The sequence below is a fragment of the Labeo rohita genome, chromosome 15 (genome assembly GCF_022985175.1).
Source record: "Labeo rohita strain BAU-BD-2019 chromosome 15, IGBB_LRoh.1.0, whole genome shotgun sequence".
NCBI classification, from domain to species: domain Eukaryota; kingdom Metazoa; phylum Chordata; class Actinopteri; order Cypriniformes; family Cyprinidae; genus Labeo; species Labeo rohita.
Window position 1 is genome coordinate 8,310,327 of NC_066883.1, and position 10,828 is coordinate 8,321,154.

Consider the following 10,828-nt stretch of genomic DNA (forward strand, 5'->3'; position numbering starts at 1 on the left):
CTTCATTTCCTATTTGGGTTTATGTATAAACTTTATTTTTTAAGATTGTTTTTTCCAAGGCATTGTTAGATGCGAGTGTTTTCTGTCATTACTGTGCAAACATTTGATTTCAAACCCAGTATCATAGCTATTAAACTATTTCTTGTTATGATGTTATTTATGTTATGATCTTGTTATGACATATAGTCATATGCGACAACTGCGCTCACGGTGACCCGAGTTCGATTCCCGTCTCGAGGTCCTTTGCCAATCCCGCTCCCCTCTCTCCTCCCAGTTCTTTCCTGTCATCTCTCTACTGTCCTATCACAATAAAAGGCATAAAAAGCCCCCCAAAAAAAAGTAAAAAAAAAAAAAGTCTGAATTTGTGGTGGCTGTGCTTTAAATTAAATTTTTACACAGCTCAGACTCATTCAAGGCAACTTAAGTCAGTGCTATATGCTTGATAAAAAAAACTGGTGTGACTGCACTGTGTCCCTAAAATGTCTAATTTGAACTTGCCGTTTGCTAGCAACTGATTTCTTCATGGAAGCTTTGCGTTCAAATATTTCATCTCAGATCAGTGTTTTGTGTCTAATAATTTTGACACGAAACATCTAAATAATCTATCAATCAGCTGTGTAATAAGTGCGATAATGTACATTCAGCCAGTTGTTATTGCAATATAAAGATGTGCTATTTCTTACTTACTATAATCTTAATTCTAGTGATAAAGGATTTTGAAAGTCTGACAGTAATCAGTGTTAAAATGCTACTGTAAGGTTAACTCTGCATAGTTTAAATGTTTCAAAATGATTAACAGTTGAAAATATTAGAAATTTAGAAAAGTAATCAAAAAGTAACTAAAAGTAATAAGTTACATTACTTTAATAAAGTAATTGAAAAGTTACACTACTTATTACATTTTAAATCAAGTAATTTGTAATCTGTAACCTATTACATTTCCAAAGTAACCTTCCCAACACTGGTCCCCACAATGTCAAAAATTTCAGGTTTTACTATCCTCGTGGGGACATTTGGTCCCCACAATGTAGCAAAAACAAGTACACACACACACACACACACAGATTTGTTTTTTGTGAATTGTGGGGACATTCCATAGGCGTAATGGTTTTTATACTGTGCAAACTGAATCTTCTATCGCCCTACACCAACCCTACACCAAAGCATAGCCCTCACAGCCTTACAATGGGGACATGAGGCAATGTCCTCATAAGTCACCCTCTCCTTGTAATACCTATGTCATACCTATGTCATTATACAAATTTGTGTCCTGACATGTCACAAACACACACAGACACACGCACAACACACTGCACCAGCCCCTTCAGATGAATGAAACTAAAGGCCATCTAAAGGCCAGTTAGAAAAGTTTTATTGAACAAGAATGAATGAATAAATACTTCTGAAGACTGTAAGAAACATGACATTTGAGCTATATGGCGAAACCCAAATGAGTCTAGTTGTGAAGTTGTCAAAAGATAAAATCTCACTAACTATAAGGTTTTGAGGAAAAAATTCAGTTACACAATTCAAACACTTAAAACAATGGTTTTTATTAATTCTATCCTTCAAACTAAAATTCTAAAATATTACTATTATATATTATTATTATATATAATAGCTTTTGGGTTCTGGAAAACATTCAGACAAGAGTCAATTTTTGTCTATTACATGTGCCTCAAAAGGTATATGGGCAGTTCAGCTACTTAAAATGTATGTGCATGAGAAAAATCATCAAACCAAGTAGCTTTTCTTAGAGTTCTTGTTGGAACTAACTCCTCTCCTCTGAGCCATTCTTACAATTATGTTCAATCAGCTAGTGAATGTGTAAACTCAAGATCAAACATGTATCCTAATAGAGTGTAGTTGCATTGCACAACATTTTAATCAGATTGAAATGTAGCCTAATATTTTGGGGGCCACTGCACAAATTAAAAATATATTAACAGTTGTGTGAAATGTTTATTAAAGTTCATTAAAAACAAGTCTCTAAATTATTTTTACTGTAAATGTGTAGATAATAATACTTAAATTGTAATAATAATAATAATAATAATAATTATAATATACACATACAATAATATATTGTAGGCTACATTTTCAACCACACAAAAATTCATAAACAGGTAAAAATATATGTGGAAAATATGCTGTAAAATAAAATTTATTTTGAAGACACATGAGTTACTTGAATGATTTTATACAGTTGAAGTCAAAGATTTGCATAATCTTGCAGAATCTGCAAAATGTTAATTTGACCAAAAAAAAAAAAAAAAAAAAAAAAAAAAAAATAAGAGGTATCATACAAAATGCATTATATTTTTTATTTAGTACTTACCTGAATAAGATATTTCACATAAAAGACATTGACATAGTCCACAAGAGAAAATAATAGTTGTATTTACATTCCCATGATTAATAATACTGTGTTGTTGTGTTGAATGATCCTTGTTTGTCCTGAACAGTTAAACTGCCTGCTGTTCTTCAGAAAAATCCTTCAGGTTCCATAAATTCTGAAGATCAGGGTAAATTGAACTTATTTTGTCTTCTGGGAAACATGTAACTATCTTCTATAGCTTCTGAAGGGCAGTACTAAATGAAAAAAATATGATATTTAGGCAAAATAAGAAAAATCTTCATATTGTTCAAAAGTTTACACCCCTGGCTCTTAATGCATAGTTTTTCCTTCTGGAGCATCAGAGTCTCTCACAGTGTGGGGAAGGTTACTTTGGAAATGTAATAGGTTACAGATTACAAGTTACTCTATTTAAAATGTAACAAGTAGTGTAACTTTTCAATTACTTTATTAAAGTAATGTAACATTACATTTGATTACTTTTTGATTACTTTTCTAAATTTCTAATATTTTCAACTTTTAATCATTTTGACTATGCAGAGTTAACCTTACAGCAACACTCAACACTGAGTACTGTCAGACTTTCAAAATCTTTTATCACTTGAATTAAGATTATAATAAGTAAGGGATAATATACATCTTTATTTTGCAATAACAACTGGGTGGATGTACATTATCCCACTTACTACACAGCTGCTTGCCACAAAAGTAAATAATTACACACAAAACACTGATCTGGTGCCACACAAACAGGCATCTGAGAATGGCTTGATTTGAAAAAGGGGATATTATTTTTACAGATTAATTAAAAACCACTGCATGGATTTTTATCATTATAGGGTAGATTTGTACATACACTGCCAACACACATTAATGTTAAACAACAACGTAAAAGTGACGTTTGCAACTGATGACCCCTTTGATCATTTACACACAATATAAAAACCCACACTATCACACAGATTCATATGATGTTTTTTCCATGACAGATGATAAATGTTTTAATATAGATAAAACATGAAGTTTGATATTTTAAGATTTTAAGTAACAGAAAGCCTTTATATTAAGAATTAATATGATTATTGATATTACTTGATTAAAACAAGCTTTTGGTTGATATTTCTCTCTTTAGATCAGACTTCTCTACAGGATGTCATCTGTACTGTGGAGTACAATGATCATCAGGAGTCTGCATCCAGTGTTCCTGATGTCCCACCTGCTGCCGAAAATCAGCAAATGAAGGATGTCCAGCCTCAGAATCAGGACAGTCCAGTCATAATAATATGTGAGTCATAATCCAAAATATATCACACATGATCTTCTTACAATTTGTGTTTTATTTAGTTTATTAAATATTTATTAGTCCTGTAGTTTGATAAAGTACAATAATTTAGAATAAGCATTGCATGCCATACTGCAGGACACTGATATTATAAATAATAATAATAATAAAAAAATAAAATGACTGTAATTATGTTTTAATTGACCACATTCGATAGAAATACATTATTGGAAATAAGACGGGGGAAGGAGGACGCGTGAAGATGGCGTAGACGGAGAATGAGCCGTACATCAGCCTTGTAAGTAGACTGTGGTCTCTATGTCTCTATCTCCTCTCACAGCAATTTATAACATCTTAGATTAATGTAAATGACAGAGTACAAGACAAACAGACAGAGAAACCACTTCCATCTAACCATCTTGAAAACAGACTTTCTTCCAGCCTGACCATCCGAGACCAGTCCCACTTGAGGTGGCCCTGGCAGTCATGGCCAATCGAGGGCCCAGCTGTCCCCACATCACACAGGTGCTGGACTGGCAGGACCATCCTGACCAGTATATCATGGTCTTAGAGCGACCCACACCCTGCGTTGACATGCATGATTTTTAGGTGCATCACAGCGGTCTCTACACCGAGGATTTGGACATCAAGTTTCCACACGTCTTGGTCAACACGGACACCCAGGAGGTAAAACTGGTTGATTTCTGAAAAGCTCATCGTACAACACTTACAGTGGTATATATTATCTAAAAACAAGTACTTTGAGACTTGTAGCTAAAAGTGGTAAAGCAAACTCTTTCCTCCAGGGACAGAAAGGTACTGCCCTCCAGAGTACATTGAGAAAGGTGAGTACTATGCAAAACAGGCGACAGTGGTCACCTGCTGTTTAGGATGATCACCAGCCTTTTCCCAGACAGCAGCAACATCGGATTGATGGACGCCGATGTGTGGTTCCAGCTGGGCTTCTGAGAACTTTATTATGACAATTATGCAACATACAAAACAGAAAAAAACAGTGGCTCTTTAAAAGATGTTTTTTATGATTAATGCAGGAATCTCTTGCAGTTTTACAGCTTAGAGAGCGAATGTACAGTTGAAGGTCCATTCAGACATCTCTCATTTGTTTTGCGCAGAATGCTGCCGTTTTATATGAGGTTGCTTGAAGAGCAACACAGAGCAAAGGCTTCATCTGGAGGAGATGCACTTGCATGACTGGTTCAGGGTAAGCCAAAATTACTTTGAAGATATATTGCCATTTACTTATTTTTCTTAATATGGACATGAGTTTCCTTACATTACCTTTCAGTACCTGCTGCAACTCTCATTTAGTCAGTCCTTATACATTGCACAGATTAAAAAAGTTGTATTTTTAAACTTTATGAAGTATGTTCGTCTAATTTGTACAATTTCTAATTGTGTTTCAGGTCCCCCTTTAGGTCATGGAGAAGAGGGTCAGCTTAGCATCTGGCGGGCTGACAAGGATGGCCCCTCCATCCCTCCAGTCTTAGCGTCTTGCAGGGTTCGCTGGCCTTGGTTGCATCTGGCGTCTTGGCTTGAGGCGGTGGTTTAGCAACTTGTGGAACTACTCGCCTAGGGATGTGTACATATTGTAAATAGTTTCGTTTTAGTTACTTAAGTTAGACCCTCCATCTCTCCATCCTTAGTGACCTGCGGGGTAGGCTGGCCTTGGTTGCGTCTGGCGTCTTGGCTTGAGGTGGTAGTTTTCGCATCTTGCGGAACTACTTGCCTAGGGATGTTTATTTTAAATAGTTTGTTTAATTTTAGTTGGTTAAGTTAGCTGCTCCATCACTCCAACCTTAGCGTCTTGTGGGGCTGGCAAATCTTGGTTGCGTCTGGTGCCTTGACTTAAAGAAAGTAGCTTTAGCATTTGTGGAGCTGCTCACCACCAAATGCATATATTTATAAACTTGATAAAATGTTTATCTTGAATGCAATTTTAGTTCCTTAAAAGCATCTGCCAAATTAATAAATGTAGGTGATCTAACAATCTTTCTATCTGCATTTATAAAATGTATTTAACTGTCATGAAAAATGTATATATAATGTATGTATGTATATATTATCATAATACATACATACATTATATATTATATATAAGACAGTGATAGCCCTGTGATCTATGAATGCAGGAACTCCAAATGTATGTATTGTATATTTTTTGTGCAATTTCACATAAAGTATAATAAAAGAGTCTGGTTACCTTGTAAATTCCCATTATAAACATTTTACATTTTTTAGATTGTGTGCTATTATTAGTTTACTAATCCAAATCTATGGCGTCAACAATGTAAAACTCCTTTGTACAGAGCAGCCTTAACATTAACAAGACTACACAACAAAAAACAAACAAAACAAAACAAAACAAACAAGGGAGAACACAACTTATATAGGCAAACTAAAACAAGCAAATGATAAACAGGTGGGAGAAATCAAAACCTAATGAGTCCAGGCAAAGGATTGCGGGGAATGTAGTTCTCAATAGATATCCAAGAACAACAGGGGAGTGCCCTCTGTAGGAGCTCATGGGCATTCCCGCTGGTGGGTGTAACAGTCTGATGTTCTGAAGCACAAAATGAACTTTGGAATCATACTGGAGAACTTGATCACTGGGTTTTATGGAGTTCGTTCAGCTTGAGTGCTGCTGTCATTGGGGACAAACCATATACTATGACAGTGGTTCTCATCCTTTTTTTTCCTTCAATGCCCCCCTCCTCTCTGAATCAATACTGCAAGTCCCCCCAACATTTTCTATTCACAAAAACCTTTGTATTCTAATGTTAATACTTTTCAACTCCATGTAATTCTTTTTAAACAAAACAAATTCAAGATAGATTTAAACATTCAGTTTTTTTTTTGGCAAACATACTTGCAAAAATGTCACTGCAGATATTCCTTACAACTTAAAAGTACTGAAAATACATAAAGCGTAATTATACAGTAACTTCATTAAATAAGCACAAGTCAACCTGCCATACTATAAACAATACCACTGGGAGACGCTAAAGGACTGGATATAAACCACTATATGGATCCATTCAGAATCACTAAACAGCAAAATACATATGAAAAATGGAAACATTCTGAATGTGTGCAAACTTAGCAATCCACACAATCAGTGATCCTCACAAACTTATCCAAAAAATTCTTGTTTGACATGCATCTGTTATAAAACACTTAGTGTACATTCATTTTGGTAACTACGTGGATATACTGAAATATGATCTTATAGTGATTAGTGCTCACATACAGGTTTGCGCATCAGGATACACCACAACCAAGGTACAACTTCTGTTTGTCACTGAATTCGTCTTTACCTTGATTACAACCGTTATCCATCAAAACTTTACTAGTGCAACATTGACTGTAGTTTGCATATTATATGTTCATGCAGCGGTCGAGTGTTTTGAACCGCCGTTCATACATGTACAGTATTTCATACATCTATAAATACTTGTTTTTTCTGAAATATTGTTAATCTTCATTGCTCAGAATTTTAAGGAATATTAGCTGTGGACCATATTTGACTTTGGACCAGGCAGTTCTCCTCTCTTCACACAACATGCTCCTCAGAATAGGTAAGCTTAGCCTTTTGAGTGTCCAAACTTTTATTAAAGCTGCTTTGCTACTGTTGTTTTTCCCATGCCTTTCTCTCTCATTGGCTGTAGCTCATCGTGACACCTGACAACATGTGATGTCAAATTGGCCGACCAGTTCAGATATGTAGCATGCTAGATATTTGTTTGGTCAGCGAGCCTTTTTTGATGTATCTTTGAGTAGTTCACACATAAAGACTAACGAGGTCTGATCACTCACTGATTTTTCCCTGATCACAGCCCAACCTGTCAGTGGGCTTGTTAACTTGCAAATTGGGCTTAAAGTCCTGTAGTGTGAACTAGGCATTAATGTCATTGTAAACCTGCAATATTCGAGAAATCACAGATTTGAATTGACCAACTTCCAACCTGGTCTCATAAGATGCAAAATATATCCCAATAAGTACATATCACTGCAGTTCCCAACAAAAATTAACACTAGAGGTAGAGGAAGCAGTGAGCACTTGCAGTCATTTTCATACACAGTTATGATTACAGCTCCATATGTTTCACTTTCCGGATGTAACAAGTTTGCTTGGTAGCTCAGCCGGTACTGAATTTGACTGAGGATGTGGAATCCTTGGGTACGAATCTCGTGAAAACATGACTGATGAAGAAAGAGCTGAAAGATAAGACACTGAAAAACAAGCTAAAACGGCATGCTTGCGATTGCGTTTTTTTGGGTCGCTTTTGTTCATATACTGTCAGGCAGATTTAGGTGCAGACGGTACATTATTTTAAAATATCACGGAGCATTAGAGTTACAGCACCACTCAATGGTCATTTCAAGTCAGAACTGTGGTGACACGTACAAAACCAACATCACATAAAATGTACAAACGTAAATTCATCTGTACCGAGGAAAAACCCGAACACTCTTTAGCGCCACTCAGTGGACATTTCTGTTACAAACTGCAGTGATATGTACTTATTTATACATATTTAGCATCTCCTGAAAACATTCCCACAGGTACATTTTCATCATAATATCAGGTTGCCAACTTCTCTTGCAATGGTAGAAAGGGTCCTCCTTTTGGCCTTCATCTGGACAATCTCCTGTCGCAGGGTTCAAGTCACCTTAAAGCGGCTTGCCATCTTGCAATGAAAATTAGAGGAGCGCTTCCAGTTTAATAGGGTTTGTCATATAATCAAGGAAACCATGTGCCAGATTAACACTAATTTATAACTAATGTATACTTATAACTAACTTATAACTAACACTAATAGCTAATCTTTTTCAAATTGTGACCCAGAACCACAAAACCAGTTATAAGGGTCAAATCTTTGAAATTGAGATTCATACATCATCTGAAAGCTGAAAATAAGCTTTCCACTGATGATGTGTGGTTTATTAGGATAGGACAATATTTAGTCGAGATACAGCCATTTGAAAATTTGGATGGGAGGGGGCAAAAAAATCAAAATATTGAGAAAATGGCTTTGAAGTTATTAGCAATGTGTCAATCAAAAATTAAGTTTTGATATATTTATGGTAGGAAATTTGCAAAATGTCTTAATGGAACATGATCTTTACATAATATCCTAATGATTTTTGGCATAAAAGAAAAATCGATAATTTTGACCCATATAATGTATTGGCTATTGCTACAAATATACCTGTGCTACTTATGACTGGTTTTGTGGTCCAGGGTCACTTATCTCATTCATATTGTAGTTCAGAATACAATTAATTTATGAAATATGCTTAAATGCCCTACTACTCCTGTTAGGATAATTTCAAATAGGACTATGCAGTGACCTTGAAATTTAGGAAATTATAGGTTGTTCTTTAATTTTGATCCCCACTGTATATTAGAAAAGTATATAGTATCTATATATATAGAGAGAGATAGTAGTGGACACTGAACATGAACAGGCTCATCAATAAGCTTCTTGCGCAACATGTACACAGCAACTGAAAATATATTTTAAAAAATCATTAAAAAAAAAAATCATACAAGATAAAATGTACATGAAACCTCCACTGGATGGAGACAGAGTCTAATGTGATCTTCCAAACCTCTGGCTAAAAACATAAATGTGTGCTTTAGTTAACGTGATGGTTGGAGCAAAACAGCTTTCCCTCCCACATCATGACCTTCTCCACCCATAACTTCCATTTACATGGAAAGTAACAGAATTATAGCATAAATCTGCTCCACCTGACTTTGTATTTAAAGGGCACACTTATATGTAGAGATGTGGGAAGATGCAATTGTTGTTTTCTTTTCATGTTAACTGCCACAGATGAGTCTCACCCAGAGTTCAGGATTGTGTTGCGTGATAACTGATAGTAGAGCAGCCCGAATGCTCTTGTGAGCTCAGAGCATTTCATTACTATGCACTAGAGATGTATGATTGATTTATGTGGAAACAGGGCACTTCATAGCGCTGAAAGCCTTTCACAGTGTTTGAATTTTGGAGATTGATGAGGGGACAAGCTAACAGCAGCGAGCAGAGAATGCTGAAGAGAGTCACATCTCGAGACATGGATTTGATGAAATGGCTCATGCTTGTTACGAATAATGACTCCTGAAATGTTTAGAAAACTGAGGTGAAAAATGATATCAGTATCAGAATGTATAACTATGAATCTATATTAATGCTAAAGGTGCATTGAAGATCTGTCTATCTATCTATCTATCTATCTATCTATCTATCTATCTATCTATCTTATGTCTAACTATCTATCTATCTATCTATCTACAGTTATGGCCAAAAATATTGGCACCCTTGCAATTCTGTCAGAAAATTGTTCCAGTTGCTAATGTTTTGTCATTCACATATTTATTGTTTTTGTTTGCACTGCAACAACACAAAAAAACAGAGAAGAAAAGTCAAACTTGATTAAATTTCACACAGAACTTAAAAATAGACTGGACAAAATTATTGGCACCTTTCAAAATTGTAAGAAATAATTGCTTTTCAAGCATGTGATGCTCCTGTAATTTGTATTTAGACACACCTGTAATAGGTGTGGGTAATATAGTAATCATACTTGCAGCCAGTTACAGTTTTTCTTAGTCGCTTTGGTGCATTTCTCAAATCATCCTTAACATTTGCAAAGAAGTATGTGCATTTCTCAAAACAATTCGTACAAACAGCACAACACAATGGATTACCTGCAAAAGCCTGTAATTTACTCAAAATTTTTAGTTCATCTATCCGAAGTAAGTATGCATGTCAATGAACATATCAGTGCCATCAGAATGAAAAGTCCTTGTGTCTTTGTTCACAAACAAGATAATCAAAATGCTTAGTCATGTTGTCAATCAAACAGTGTACTCTATTACCATTACCTGATGTAAACTATGGCAGTAGTTTGCATGCCAGTTACTGTATTGAAATGCAGAAGGCTGCAATTCTTATGTGTGCCATATATCCATTTCAAAAGTACAAATGTACACATTACTGTATGTGAGATATTGATTGAAAAAGACTGGATAGGACAACAAAAAAGAAAAAAAAAGAAAAAAGAATGACAAAAACATTCCAGAGTCATTGTGATAGACAAGAAAAAGAAATATCCCTGATAGTACATGTACATCACTGAGACATCTATTTTACGTCTACTTT

At 35.2% G+C, this 10,828-nt stretch overlaps 1 pseudogene; it reads left to right on the plus strand.

The window, feature by feature from the left end:
* The first annotated feature begins 1,328 nt into the window (after positions 1-1,328).
* LOC127177474 (serine/threonine-protein kinase pim-1-like) lies at positions 1,329-5,208 on the plus strand (annotated as a pseudogene).
* Positions 5,209-10,828: the final 5,620 nt, after the last annotated feature.